General features: G+C 39.0%; 2 non-coding genes across 2 annotated transcripts; one reads left to right on the plus strand and one right to left on the minus strand.

Moving 5' to 3' along the window:
• Positions 1-12408: 12408 nt before the first annotated feature.
• On the minus strand, positions 12409-12482 carry trnai-aau (transfer RNA isoleucine (anticodon AAU)). Its single transcript has one exon. It is a non-coding gene; the product is annotated as a tRNA-Ile (tRNA).
• Positions 12483-12971: 489 nt separating this feature from the next.
• Positions 12972-13045, plus strand: trnan-guu (transfer RNA asparagine (anticodon GUU)). Its single transcript has one exon. It is a non-coding gene; the product is annotated as a tRNA-Asn (tRNA).
• Positions 13046-16440: the final 3395 nt, after the last annotated feature.

A 16440-nucleotide genomic window follows, 5' to 3' on the forward strand; every position in this document is an offset into this window, starting at 1 on the left:
ATCCGATACCAAGTAAATGCAGGGCCAGTATCGCCGATACCGATACCGATACTTTTTAATATTTAAGCTTCATAGATCCAAAGGATCCAAAAGACCTAGGATAGAATTTCGCTAAACATTGTACGTGACAACAAAATACTTTATTATTACAATCAACATTTTTGTTTAGAAACAATGGAACAGTAACAAAACAAGGTTTGCCTTAACATTAGGACAATAAATCTTTTTTGAGGTAGAAAAGGAGAAACCACAATACAAAAATGAAATAAAAATTCTCCCCTCACTAGACATCTTTTCTAGTTCTTTCTTTCTTTGTTTATTTTTTCAAATTGAATTGTTCTTAGGAAAAACAATAAAAAAGAAGGAATTTTCTTCCTTTCAGTGCAATTCTGTTTTTTCTTAAATAAACAGAGTGTAAAAAAATATCACTCAACACAACTTAAAACAAAATCTCCTGAGGTAGAGGGCTGACAAACCACAATACAACAAAATTAACACACCACAACAAATACTGTAAACAGTTTCAAACTTATTCTGTTTTTCAAGTCGAACAATACAATAAAATAATACAAAGAATAAGGAATTTCTTCCCTTCAGTGCACTTCTCTACGTTTTTTCTTAAATAAAGAATGTAAAAAAATATAACTTAAAGCTAATTAAAACAATCTTCTGAGGTTAGAGAGCTGACAAACCACAATACAGAAAAATTAACACACCACAACAAATATTGTAAACAGTTTCAAACTTGTTCTTTTCAAGTCGAACAATACAAGAAAATAATACAAAGAATAAGGAATTTCTTTCCTTCAGTGCACTTCTGGCTTTAAACAAAATAAAAACAATAAGTGAAAATTAAATAAAGAAAGTATAAATAAAGAAAGAATACAGCTACACTGTGGGCCCTCCCCCCCCCCCCAGTTGAGAACAAAGGATTAGAGATTTTTATTTAAGAACAGTATCATGTCTCTCTCCGTACTGTGACGTGTGGACTCGAGGAGAGCGCTGAGTGGACGGGCCAGGCTGAGCCTACCTGCATGTCTGTTTGACTGGCGCCGCTGAGCCACGTGACGGTGCAACAACAAAAGACGACACAGCGCAGCGCTACTCTTACAGACAGAGAGTAGACTTTGATGAATCCGCGAGCGCAGCAGTCAGCTTGAGTATCGATCTTTTTACACAAGTATTGCTCAATATCAATACCAGCGTTGGAATCGATATTATCGATATTTGGATCGATCCGCCCACCTCTATCTCAAACTAAACTGCGTCTTTCTGTACATGAGGAAGAAATCTATGTAGAGATCTCAAATAACATGAACCTGAAGGTATGAACTTACATTGTAGAAAAGAAAAACAAGCCAGTAGCAGCAGTGAGCACATTAAACCATTTACAGAAGGGTCATTAAGTTTGGCTAATTGAAATAATGGCATGTTTATGATTTGAATGAGAGGGGCAGTAAAAAGATCTCACACTTGTCAGAGACAATGTTTGAAGCCCAGGTTAATAGGACCTGCTAGTTAGAGAAGGATCACTTGTTTGTTAGATTATGTCCAAAAGCAGGTGTGGCCCATACAGGGATCGAACCCACGACCTTGGCATTATTAGCACCACACGCTAACCAACTGAGCTAACCGGCCAGTTCATCTGTACTTTCTTTAGATCTTTGTACATTATTCTACACTAAACCCATTCAAGCAGCTGAAACAGACTTTAATAACACACATCTAAGAGGTTTTGTGGGTTCTTATATGTGTGAACTATCTAAACTATATATTTCTTAAAGTTCTTGACTGAGCTTAATGCCACCAACCAGTGACTGGAGCAGATACGACTCAGGTCCTGCACACAGTAAGTAGTGCTGATACACAGTACCAGCCTGCACACCAGAAGGGCTCCAAACGTCAAGTTTTAACCAGGGCCGGAGTTGGGCCCCTTTTTTAGCCCGGGAGTTTCATGACCAAACCCGACCCACTTTTTCCACGGAGGACAAATTTGAATAAATAAAACAGCAGCTAGCTCTTACAATGACTTTTTATTTGGTATAAGTTCAGGTGTATGTTGGTAAGTTAACAGAAAACACTTCACATAAACAAGTTTAATTCAAATTTAAATCAGATAAAGATTTAAAAGGTAAAAATGTGATAAAGATGTATTTACATTTGTACAGGAGCAATAAGTTGAAATAAAAATTAAAATTGCATTTGTCTTTTCAACAGAGAGGTGCTCTATTGTTAGGTTTACACTAAACTCTTAAGTAGCTTCACTATTTAGTGGCTACCTACAGCATCAAAAGCCTCCTAAGCAGTGCACTTTATTAATAACGGTGTCATTGTCTATAGACATGAGACATGGCTTATCTGCTGCTCTGAGGCTAAAAAAACATTTCATTAAGGGTTAGCCTGTTTTGCTGAAAAACATAACATGCTTGAATGTTTTTTTTTCTTTCTTTTTTTTTTTTTTTAACACTTTAGCCTATATTATGATGGTGTAAAATTGATAGTGATTTAGGCTATTTGTCTTCATTTGTTAAAATAAATTAGGCTATCGTGCTGACATCTTTCTGAATGTCTGAACAATTTAACATATATCATGTATATTCTCTACGTTATATTTTACATTACAAATAACTATCTTAGTTTAAATAAATCTGTTAGACTGTCCTCTACCTGTCCCTTCAGTAGTCATGGCCTCCTCTGGATCAGCAGTACAGTAGCGTCGGAACAAAAACATTCCAATAATGAGTTAGGCTGTTTAATATATTACACATCAAATTATGTTTATTATTTTCAGCTTGAAACTGGATATTTGTGATTAATGGTGTGTACTGGGTTCTACAAAATAAACTGCGCTAAGTTGACTTGGCTATGTTGCGCAATACCGGCTGCATGGGGTCTGTCCTCTGGAAAACATGTCTGTTAATTTGGCACATTTCGCAGCATCTTCTTCCATTGCTTTTCTTTTTTTTAACCTGGTCTTTTTGGCTCCACTTGGCCTCTTCCTGCCCACCACCGACTGATGGTTTGCGCTATTCTGTTGCTATTGCTAAATATTTACTTTTACCGGCGCTCCAGAAAAGACGCCTCATGGGCCAAAACAACTTAAACATTTGGGAGGGGGGGATTCCCTCAGATGGTAGAACCCATCTAATCTACTGTGATGTAGGGGCTGCACTGTCAGATGAATGGAGAATGAATGCAAGAAGAAGATTAGATAAGTGACAGATAAATGTCAAAATTATTTTTCCCAACCGGCCCAAACTCGAGATTGACATGAGCCGGCCCATCGGGAATCCTCCCGAATCTCCCAGTTGGCCACTCCAGGCTTGGATCAGACCATCAGAGAGATGTAGGTTTAATTCACTAACATCAGACCAGATTAAGAACTAATTCATAGTTTACAAACAAACACAATTCAGAATAAGCAGCAGACACAGAGTTAGGCTGCGTCCGAAATCACACACTCACTGAGTACGTACTAGATAGACTTTCAGTACAGAAGTGTGCAGTATGCACACAACACCCGTACCTACTACGTCCGCCATCTTACCAACTTCAAGTGACCATAGTTACAGACCGCATGCTCATTTCAAGCTCCACTCGCCAAAATTTTGGGTATTTATCGTCTTTATTTGCACCACTTACTGATTAATCTATAGTCATGTATCCCGACTCCACACTGAGACGGCAGAGCATTGTAAATCACAGAAGAGAACTAAGAAAGTTATTGATTTTTTACCTCAGAAATAATGTAAGTACTGCTAACCTCTTTAGCAACAGTATACTACTGTACATTACCATGATTAATTAATACAATGAAAATAAATGACAAAATGATAGATCTGACACATATTAATAATTACAGTAGAATCATTTTTTAAAAATCGTCTGTGCACGACATTGTGCACAAAATGAGTAGGGCTGTCAGAGGGCTCGTCAGGAGGATCATCACCCTACCAACTGGTGATGAACTAGAATGTGTAGGAGCTGGGTTTGCCCACTTGGCCGGATCCGAATGTTTTAGAGTGGCAGTTGGTGCTACTGATGGGTGCCACATTCAAATAAAACCCCCATCTGCCAACGCACAGTGCTACTTTTTGTACTGTGAGATATTTTTGTTGGTTACCCTGGGTCGGTTCATGATGCAAGGGTACTAAAGAACAGCCCTGTGTATAAAGAGGGCTTATACCCACCTGCAGGACGATACATTCTTGGGGATGGGGGTTATCCCTGCATTAATACACCCATCCGGCTCCTGACCCCTTATCGAGAGCCTGTGCAGAACCCTGTACAGGCTCGTTTTAACAGCAAACTGACCAAAGAGCTTTTGGAATGATGAAGACAAAATGGCGTTCCATTTTCTTTAAAGCCCTTGAGGTGAGCCCTGTCTTCGCCCCGGAGGTTGTTGCATGCTGTGCGGTGCTCCACAAGCTCTGTATCACTCATGGAGACATCATTGAGCCAGAATTAACAGAGGTACATGTTGACCAACCAGAGTCTGTAATTAATAACATTACCTTAGGTGAAGATGCAAGAAAGCATCTGGCTGCAGCTGTCTCAGCACCACAGCACAGCATACCAGCTCTTTATGAGCATGATTATGTTATGAGGTGGGGACGAAGGACCCAAGGATGCAGAGGATTTAACGAAAAAGGATTTTATTTAACATGGCCGGGAAGTGGCCGCTTTAAGTGGGAAGCGCTCGGAGGCACTTTGATTTTCAACTATTTATTTTTTCATTAGAATCTATAGGATTTTAATAAACCTTTCCTCTCTCTCTCTTGCCTTCCTATCTCTCCTTTCCTCCCTCATGCTTGCTTCCTGGACTCTCCTCTCTCTCTCTCTCTCTCTCTCTCTCTCTCTCGTGGTGTATGCTGGGAGTTGGGTGAGTGTAGGGTCACAGTGGAGAAGTTGTGGAGCGTTTTTCAATTTTTTTATTTTTCAAATACTTTACACGGGTGTTTCAAGTTTCACAAACATATTAAACATTTAGTTAATAATTCTGTACACACACCGAGTGGTTTTGTGAAACAACCCATTCGGGTAGCGCGATGACGGCTGCCCGGCATATCGCTCCGGCATGGGATTCGGTGTGTACCAGAGGTGGGAGTATCGGTGGAGCAGGTGTTGGAAGATGTAGGTGAGCGGGTTGGATACGAGCACATAGTCTCGGCCTCCCGAATGAACAAAGCCGTGGTCGTGTTTCTGCAGAAACAAACTGGTGGAATCCGATTTAAAGAAAGGCGAAATGTTTGTTTCTGTTTCCCCACTATTTTCAATAGCTACACGGGTAACCATAGCAAACTGTCCACCCTTCATCCCAAATGCGGATATACAGCGTGAACTCTCTCGGTTCGGTAAGTTTGCGGGTCCGATTAAAATGATTCCTCTTGGCTGTAAGAACCAGGCGTTAAAACATGTACTCTCATTTCGCCAACAAGTTTACATGCTTTTAAATGAGCCGACGCTGAACGTCTCTTTTCGGTGCACACATGACGGTAAATCCTACATGTTGTATGCTAACACCGGGGATATGCGTTGTTTTGAGTGTGGCTAAGTGGGGCACATTAAGGAGGTTTGTCCGGTAAGGTCTGAGAAGCAGACCGAGACCGAAGCTGAACCTGCTGCTCACAGTAGTGATGCTGGTGAGAAGAGTCAGGTGCACTCAATAGTGCAGCAAGCAGAGTCTGGTGATGTAACGATTAATACTGGAAGTGTAATAAACACAATTGAAACAGCAAATGATAAAATTAAGGATGCTGAGGCTGGCGTACAGGTGGCTAAGAAGAGGCCAGTTGAGAAAGACAGCAGTGAGGTAAAAGTTAAAGAAAGAAGTGTTGTGCAAGTTGATGAGGGAAAGGTGGAAGAGATCAGTGAGGAAAGGGTCGTAATTGAAAGCAGTGTGAAAGCTACTGTTAACAAGTCACAAACCCTAAATATAGATTGTACAGAAAAAGGTTCTATAAGTGAAGACGTTGAAATTTCAGAACCCGAGATAAACGATGAAAGTCTGGAAACTGGTAAGGATGATGACACAATGTCAATAACTTCTGACATTGCAGAATATATAGCCCACTCAACAGAAGATGATCTGTAATAATAGGAGGAGATTGGAACTGTACTGTAGACTTCACACTGGACAGAAATGGAGAAGAACCCCATATACAGTCTAGCTTAGAACTGTTAAACATCACAAAAGATTCTAAGTTAATTGATATATGGAGAGTGAGGAATGAATCAGTCCAGCAGTACACATGGGTGAAGTTCTTAAACTCACAGATAATTGGTGCTAGATTAGATCGATTTTATATTAGCAAACTTCTTAATAATAGAGTATTCAATGTTTTTATTGGTCCAAATGGCCTTTCTGATCATCACATGATTTCTGTTGATTTATGTCTTAAAAAACTGCAACGTTTTAACTATTATTGGCATTTTAATATGAAATTACTTCAGGACAAATTATTCTGTGTTTCTTTCTGTAGTTTCTGGGACACATGGAGGGTCAAGAAGAGGGACTTTGAAAGTTTAGCACAATGGTGGGAGGTTGGGAAAACACAAATTGGGGTATAACACCCTTATAAGATAACACCTTAAACCCCCTGAATACTATCAACATTTTAAAAGAAAAGAAACTAGAATAAGTAGTCTTTTAAATGAAAGAGCTAAGGGGGCATTGATAAGAACAAGAATAGCATCAATTAAAGATGTAGATGCCCCCACTTCCTATTTTTTTAATCTTGAACGAAAAGCTGTAAAACAAAAGCAGATGATATATCTTCGGCGAGAAGATGGCTCCATCATCTCCGACCCAGTGGAGATGAGACGGATGGCTACAGCGTTCTACACAGAACTCTATGGGACTGACAGCTGCGATCATGGCTGTATGCAGATGCTGTTCCAGGAGCTCCCTGCATTGCGGCTAGAGGACAGCAGTGAACTGGATATGGACCTGGTATTTGAGGAGCTTACTGAAGCAGTCCAGCAACTGTCAACGGGCAAGTCGCCTGGCGTGGATGGACTGCCAGCGGAGTTCTATAAACATTTTTGGAAGGAACTTGGGACAGACTTGCATGAAGTACTTTTAGAATGCATTAAAACTGGTTTGCTACCGTCCAGCAGTCAGAGGGCTGTGCTTTCACTTTTACCAAAGAAAGGAGACTTGGGGTTACTGAAAAACTGGAGGCCGGTTTCACTCGTGTGTGGACTACAAAATTTTTTCAAAATGTTTGGCAAATAGACTAAAGAACGTTTTATGTAAGCTAATTGGTATAGAACAGACTTATTGTGTGCCAAGTCGAACTATTTTTGATAATCTTTTTTTAATTCGTGATATCATTGACATATCAATAAGAGACAATCTAAATGTTGGGATTTTATCTATCGACCAAGAAAAAGCATTTGATAGAGTTGGTACCTTTTTAACGTTTTAAAAGCTTTTAGGTTTGGTAATAATTTTATATCCATGATCAAACTCCTTTATAATAATGCTGCTGTAATGCTGAAGGTGGGGAGTGGGCTCAGCTACCCTTTGCCAGTCAGGAGAGGAATAAGACAAGGCTGTCCGCTATCAGGACAGCTTTACACCCTTGTTATTGAGCCACTCCTGAACAGAATAAGGAAAAACATCAGAGGTTTTTCTTTCGCTGAGCACTCTGTAAACCTTTCAGTATCAGCATATGCGGATGATGTCAGTGTGTTTTTTAGAGAAAAAGAAGATATTTTAGATCTATGTAAATGTCTATCTATTTTTGAAAAGGCTTCATCAGCAAGGGTTAACTGGAGTAAAAGTGAAGGACTTCTTTTAGGACAATGGGATCAAATAGAGCATTTACAACTCCCTGGGAATATACAGTGGGCGAGGGATGGTCTAAAAGTATTGGGGGTGTTTCTTGGAACCACTGATTATCAATTGAAAAACTGGGAAGGCGTGTGATGGATAAGGTTTCAACAAAGCTGGCTGGCTGGAAATGGTTAATGCCAGAACTTTCCTATAGAGGGAGAGTTTTAGTTACAAACAATCTGGCTGCCTCCATGCTGTGGCACAAGTTTATTGTTTTAGAACCTCCAGAGCAGTTAATACACAGAATCCAGGGCAAACTGGTAGATTTCTTTTGGTTTGGGCAACACTGGGTGCGTGCCCCAGTATTATACCTTCCTAAACAGGAAGGAGGACAGGGGCTGATCGATCTGAGAAGTCGTGTTGATTCCTTTCGTTTACAGACCATTCAGAAGTTGCTATTCACAGAACATTTAGGATGGGCAGGAATTGCTCGCGCTCTACTCAGAAAAGCAACAAACATGAACTATGATCACCAGTTATTCCTTTTAAATTTGACAGACTTAGAAATTACAAACTTGTCACCGTTTTATCAGTCTGTGCTGAAAGTCTGGCGAACAACCCTCTCAATCAATAGAAAAACAATAGAACCAGGAGAATGGATTATGACAGAACCATTGTTTCATAACCCATTTCTCCCTCTTAGACTGCTGGCTTCAAGGTGTTTGAAAGAGGCTTTTGTGAGGGCAGGATGCACATTATTGGGGCATCTTAGGGAACAGGATGGTTGGAAATCGCCAGAATCGCTTCAAATCGCAACAGGGATACGTTCCATGCGTCTGTTAAAACAGATACTGGATGAAGTGATAGCGATAGTCCCAGGAATCTGCAGAGAGGTGATAGAACAACAGCACCTGCAGATCCATACAAGGAACATGTGCTTTCCTCATATCAGTGTTTCAGCACTGAGAGTGGGAGAGAATGAAGATGTGAACAGTATCTTGTCCTTTGATACACCCCTGTTAGGAGATCTGAAGGACTTGAGGAAAAAAGCAATGTATATCACATGTGTGAAAGTGCACCATCAGAGTGTCCTACAACAGGTGCAGGCATGGAAGTGGTCAGGAGTGTTTGGGCATGGCCTTTTGATGAAGAGACACTGGCATTCTCTTTATAAGCCCCCTATTGAGAAGCGGGTTGGAGATCTCCAGTGGAGACTGATCCACAAGGCCATAGCCACTAACAAACATGTAGCCCATTTCAATTCAGAGGTGAGGTCAAACTGTCCCTTTTGTGGAGCTGTTGAAACAGTTGAACATCTTTTTATTCTCTGTCCCAGACTAAGTCGTCTGTTTCAAATACTATCCAGGTGGTTTGGAGAATTTGATGAGCGCTTCTCACATCAAGCATTTATTAGTAGTGTCAAATACAGTTTCAAATACCGAAAGAAAATCTGTCTCCTTAACTGTGTCTTAGGCCTCGCTAAGTTAGCGGTGTGGAAAAGCCGTAAAACAGAATAAGGGGAGCTGGAGCTGTTAGTGCTGAGGGGATTTTAAGAGGAATGTTAGCCACCCGGCTATATACATATTTTAAACTGGTTAACAATCTTGCAGAATTCCGTACGATGTGGTGTATAGGAAAGATTTTATGTGATGTTGATGATGAAGGACAATTAATATTAAGATTTTGAACCATAAGCAAAATTTTTAAGTACTAATGTTTATTTATTTATCTATCTATTTGTTTTATTTTTATTTATTTATTTATTTTCTTCTACTTTGCTTAGGTAATGTAAAATTATTATGGATATGATGTCCTGAATGTTTAAATAAAGTTGTGTAAACCTCTCTCTCTCTCTCTCTCTCTCTCTCTCTCTCTCTCTCTCTCTCTCTCTCTCTCTCGCGTCTCTTGCTCTCTCTTTTCCTCTCATTCTATTCTTTTCCTTTCTCTTCTTTCCTCCCTCTCCTCATCCTCTCTCCATCTTCTCTCCTCGTTCTCTGCTGCTTCTATCTCCCTCTTATTTTCCCTTTCTTCCATCTCCCTCAGATACTCAACTACATCTTTCTCCACTCGTCTCTTTTTGGCTGGGGTTTCCATGCTTCTCGAGGATGGTGAAGCTTCAGCAGCATCCTGGCCAGATGAGGAAATAAGGGTCGCTGGGCTAATTGATTATCTCCCACCCAGAGTGGTAGAGAGAACAGAGTGGCGACATTCCCATAGGGAACCGTTGGAAAGGGGGCGGGACATTTTTTCTGCGCAGCTTCCGGGTTGTGGAGCTCTGTATAGTTCCAAACAACCCATAGAGCCCCATTCATTTCCACTACTTATCAAGCATTTTTAGCTGTTTGTTGCTTTGTTTTAAAAAAATTATGAATTTAATGTCATTAATATACTTAATATTGTTATTGTTTAGCATTTGCTCAGCACTAAATGTTACATGTTTATCTTAATTAATAGGTATAACTGAATTTAGCTTAGTCAGTTAAGCTTAATTAATGACACACGAGTCTTTTCACCTAAAATGAGTTGATTAATCAAGAGTCTTGTTACAGAAATGATCATAAAACATTAGAACCACAATAAATCATTATACTTTTACTTTCATACTTAAGTACATTTGAAGGTAAATTTAGTTTAGTACTTTAGTGGAGGTAAAGAGTATTTTTACTTTTACTACTACTTTTACTGGAGTAATATGTGACCTTGGATATCTGTACTTTAACTCACCTACATGGTTTGTGTACCTTGTCCACCACTTACATTAGACAAAATGAACTAGTGTATATTCATAATGAATTCATTAATGTATTACATGTAGGAATCAATTATTAATCACTCATGAAATAAGAGATGAATTAATGCTATTTCCTGTACCTTAAAGGTACGGTGGTGTGTTTATCAATCTGTTCATTCAGTGCAGGTAAACCTTATGAATCCAGCACATGACTGAGTGACATGAGTGTTTAGCCAAAATGATTATTATTATGAATCCTCAGGAAAGTGAAGGGAGATTAGTTTATGTAAAAAAAAAAACTTTTATCTCTGTATATTGTCTCTACTACTTAATGATATCGCATTATGTAATGTATGCTAATATAATGTACTGTGTGTTCACAAGAACGACCTATTAACAAGTCATTATAAACATCAATCTTCCACTTCATATACCAAATTGACATTAAAGCAGATGCAGTAAATGTAAACGCAGTTGAAAATACCCATAAATTGTACAAATGTGTATTATTTAGCGTTTAATATTTCATTTACTGCTGCCTGTCCCATATGAGAACATGACAGCGCCGGGTTTGTTTGGAACTATTGGAGGGTTACATGAACCACGTGACCGCGTAGCGGCGAGATCAAGGAGTGTCGCAACTCTCTCTATCTACGGCTCTGCTCCCACCTATTGCCTCATCCATATCCGCATACCATTTCCAGGATGCTGCTGTTGCTTCACCACCCTCTGTACTTACCCCAGTAGGTGGACACTTAAGTTCCTACAAGATTCATAAGCACAGTACAAGGACCTTAACTTGTATTACAAATATTTTCTGATATTTTTACTGAAGATCTTACCAACAAACGAAGCTTACTTTGTATTTTTGTTTGAGGTTCTCCCACTTCTTCTTCACATAAGTGGGAGTCACCTTCCCCTGCATTTGGTTCTCCAACACAAAGACTCTACAATATAATGCACATAACAGTTATTAATGTATATAGCATACACTACTTCAAAAAAAGTTTAGTCATTAAAAGTTTTTAATGCTTTGAAAAAGTTTGCAAAACTTGAATACTAAAACTTGTCTTTATACCACCCTTTGTAATTAATATTATGCATAAGATGTAACACAAATTTTGTTACGTCAAACAAACAGTTACTTACTCAAACCCTCGAACCGCTGCATTCTGTTTTCCAGTGAAGAGGGCCTGGTTGGCCACTCTCCACCGGATAAGATTTTTTGTGTCTTCATCAGACCCTGCAATATCAAACATTAGTTTTAAAAGGGATTTCTAATGTGACTGTGTAGCAACATTACAACAATCATGAATATTTAGCCTCAACAACCCCAAAGCTAGATATATTTACCTTCCTAAAGATAGTTTGGCCCCTCACTAGCATTACAGATAAAATTAAATAAATCTATAGATAGATAATTTATTACAGCAGCTCAATATATATTAATGCAAAGTATTATAGTAAGCAAGTATTAAAGTATGCAAGTATTTAAATTTGCAAGTATTAAAATACAAAAGTATTAAGTACACATGGAATGTTGCACAACACTATGTAGTTAAATACATTGAATAAAAAGTAGTATATCACTTTTATTGTCCTACCAGAATGACAACATTTGAAGCCCAGGTCAATAGGACCTGCTAGTTAGAGAAGGATCACTTGTTTGTTAGTTTAAGTCCAAGAGGGGGTGTGGCCCATACAGGGATCGAACCCACGACCTTGGCGTTATTTACACCACGCTCTAACCAACTGCGCTAACCAGCCGACTTCCAAGGGTAGGGCATATACCCACATACCCGATTCTACACTGACAGCCCTTCAGTTATGGAGCTGCCACACAGAAACGATGGAGAGCTTTACTGTTGTTGAGCAGAACAGATAATTAAAGTGGGTGTGGCCAGTACGGGGATCGAACCCGCGACCTTGGCGTTATTAGCACCACACTCTAACCAACTGAGCTAACCGGCCAGTTCATATATTCTCTCTTTAAATCTTTGTACATAATTCTACACTAACCCCCATTCAACCAGCTGCATGGCAGCACAAAAACCATTAGAGATTCTGCACACTTTCAGTGAAGATCTGCAGAAATGAGCGGCTCCTAAACTGAATTTGGTTGTTATTGCACCAGAAATGCAGCAGTTTCATGTTATTTAATGATCTGAGATCTCAGTCCTACTTCAGACATCACTGTCTAGTCATTTCTTATGTTCAGACTTTCTTAATACACATCTAAGAGGTTTTGTAGGTTCTTATATGTGTGAACTATCTAAACTATACTGTATTGTGGTACATTCATTCAGCCTTCATCAGTTTATCTCTGCTCATTTAGCCTACAGCAGTTTAGACCAGCCCACTTAACCACCAATTTGCCTCCACAGTGAGCCTGTATAGAGAGAGATTAGATTTTTTGTGTGTACCGTCCAATGAAACAGCTGTGCTGTTGGCTCTGCGCGTGTCTCTGTGGCACAATCGGTTAGTGCGTTCGGCTGTTAACCGAAAGGTTGGTGGTTCGAGCCCACCCAGGGACGAGAGCCTTTTATTGCACAGCCATGCCTGATGATCAAACAATTAAACCTCAGTGTATATTATCTGGAAACAGATTCTCTTCATATAGAAATATGCTTTACATTTGCTTGATGGTAATAACTCCTAGTGAAGTCTTAATGAACAATTAAACATCAGTTCAGGTTTAGTTCAATTGGGGAAAAATATTAACAGTAGCTGAACTCCCTAAAACCCAGAATCTACAAGTATAAATCCTACATTTATTCCACAAAGTTCACAAAATACATGATTTAATGAGTGAAAACTTGACGTTTTGACGTGGAGCCCCTCTGGTGTGCAGGCTGGTTCTGTTCAGGTTTCTCTGAACCTTGGTGTTCTGTAGAGAACCGACGCACGTTCCCACCAGTTCTTGAAAACCAAGCAGCGTCATCATCGGTGGGCGTTACTGAACGAAAGTTAAGAGTAGTAATATCATGGCGGAGTGTGTAGATTATGTGCGAGCATTTGTGCTGTTGTTACCGATGTTCGTTTTTATGTAAAAAGCATTGATCTAACAATCGGTGATAAGAAGACGCGATGTGTTTGTCTCAGTTGTTGTTTTTTTAGTTCGTTAACGTGAGAAGCGTTTTGCGCTTCGGTTTCACCGCGACTCTCGGCTCAAATAGCCGATTAGCTCAACGCTAAACACTAAAGTTACACCACATGAACATCCATCTGTTTGAAATAAACATCAAATCTACTCTAAAATACCACATGTATCTGTGTTTAGCTGGATTTACATGTGTGGTGTTTATGCAGCTCGGGGAGTTGAAAAAGCTTCACGCTTTATTTTTTACATTAAGCGTTTTTCATTCTGTCCGGGTCACTTTTATCACGTCATATCACACAGTTCATCTTTTTAAATGCGCTTTGAAAATATAAGCGGCAAACTGGCTCAAAATGTGATCAGGTAAAGTTTAAAAGATAAAAATGCAGCTCCATACGAGACTCCAGCGGACGCCATTGTTGCTAACGCGCTATGCTGTATAACATGACACGCCCTCAGACGGACGTCACGGTTCAGGCTAAAAAACCAAGTATTCTGCCAGATTGCCAGATTGGCCCGCTAGTTCACTGTCTGGAACCTCTTTTTTTTGGTGGAAAAACACGGAATCGGTTCAAAGTCAAGTTCAGGAACCGGAACGGGGTCCGTGCCGCGTTGGTGGAAAAGGGGTATGACACAAGGCGCCAGAACAGTGCCAAAAGTCACGTGATTCACAAACGGCATTAGCGGAACAGCGTTTGTATTTGTAAAATGTGTTCTATTTGTTTGTGAAATGCAGTGTATTAGAAAACAGCTGTGCATTTATTTGAAAGTCACATATGCATTTGCAACAGTGGCGTTTTGTATTTGTAAATCACACTGTGTGTGTTAGAGTCGTGTTTTTTATTTATACATCATGTTGTGTTTGTTTACAAATAGTGTTTTTTATTTGTACATTGTGTTTTGTTTGATTACAAATCATATTGTTTGCGAAGTTTTGGCACTAAATTAGCTCCATATACGATTACTTAAATGAATTTTTACGGGTAAAGTTACCAGCCTAAAAATCTACTCAAGTAAAAAGTAACTCATTTAAAATGTACTCAGAGTAAACGTTACTTCGTTATTTTTAAACAGGAGGGCGTGTCTCTTCTGTGTAATGCAAACATAACAAGTGGATATAAATCTCACAATAGTTGTTTTTAATTCAAATATAATAGAAGAAACATGTTGATACAACATTTAAAACATTTAGGGGTGTGTAATGTGTCATTTTAGTTCCATAAAACATTTTAAACTGTATAACCACTAGTGATGTGTCGTAGAATGATTCGATTCTATTGAACGGCCCTTTAAACTGAAATGAAGGAACCAATTTGCACTGCTGGGAGTCATTATATATACGGCTCTTGAAAATGAACCGAGTAAAAGATCCGACTCCCCATCTCAAAATTCTCTGCAGCAGTTTCCCAGACGCGATTTTTTTTTTTTAGGTGTGTGTTTTTTTTTTTTACTTAGTAACGGATGTTATTTAAAATGTAGCGAATTAAAACTCTTAATACAAAACATACTTAAGTAAAAGTAAAATTACAGGCTGTAAAATCTACAAGTACACAAAAAACTACTCAATTACAGTAACACGAGTAAATGTAATTCGTTACTTTCCACCTCTGTAAAATACTTCCCACACTCTTAACAGTGATGTGGTTTCTCTATGTGAATACGCTGATGCCATTTGAGATTATTTTCATGAGCAAAAATCTTTCCACACCCTGAGCAGTAATACGGTTTCTCTCCTGTGTGAATACGCTGGTGTTTTTGAAGGGTACTATGTTCAGCAAAACACTTTCCACACTCTAAGCAGTGATACGGTGTCTCTCCTGTGTGAATACGCTGGTGGGTTTGGAGGTTACTCTGTTGAGCAAAACTCTTTCCACACTCTGAGCGGTGATACGGCTTTTCTCCAGTGTGAACACGCTGGTGTACCTTAAGGTCACTACTTTGAGTAAAACTCTTCCCACACTCTGAGCAGTGGTACGGTTTCTCTCCTGTGTAAATGTGCTGGTGTTGTTGGAGATTACTCTGCTTAATAAAACTCTTCCCACACTGAGCAGTGATATGGCTTCTCTCCTGTATGAATGTGCTGGTGTTGTTTGAGATTACTCTGCGTAGTAAAACTCTTCCCACACTCTGAGCAGTGATGAAAGTTTTTCATGTTTATGCTTTGATAAGACTGTAGCAACTGTTTCCTTGGAAAGCAACAGAAACGAAGAAACAAGTCAATTAATTAGAATTACTTTTACTACATTAATACCACAATAATATTAAACTCATCACCTAGTAATAAAAACATTAAATTCACTTCACGTCTAAGTGAGAATCTGAATTTAAAGAACATCAGGATAAAATACTTATAAATACTGCAGAGATTAATAATTAAATAACTATAAATAACTTGATATAAATAAAAATATAAGAGATCTGACTTTCTCAACATCAGTCCTGCACCAAGCAAATCTAATCCAGTTCATGACAGGACTAATAATTAGCTCACAAGTGTAAATCTTTGGTGTGCTGGGAGTAAAAAAGGCTTCATAAAACACCACAATTATGAGCATAAAGCTATTTTAAACAGTCTGAATATATAAACCTAATAATATTAAATAACATAATAAAATAAAAAGAACAACAAATGCAACATAAATGTAAAAAAACAAACAAGAAAACCCTTTACCTTCCTGTTAGAATCCTGGCAGCCACTTTAACAAAGCTGGTGTCTCCAGCAGGTCGTTTCTGATGAAGAACGTGCAGAAGATCCTTCTTACCAAGTGACTCAGCTACAAGTCTAGAGTTTAGTCCTAAAATAGAGCTGAGGACAAAGACCCAAGACCAGTT

Source organism: Trichomycterus rosablanca, unplaced genomic scaffold (assembly GCF_030014385.1).
Source record: "Trichomycterus rosablanca isolate fTriRos1 unplaced genomic scaffold, fTriRos1.hap1 scaffold_145, whole genome shotgun sequence".
Lineage (NCBI taxonomy): Eukaryota > Metazoa > Chordata > Actinopteri > Siluriformes > Trichomycteridae > Trichomycterus > Trichomycterus rosablanca.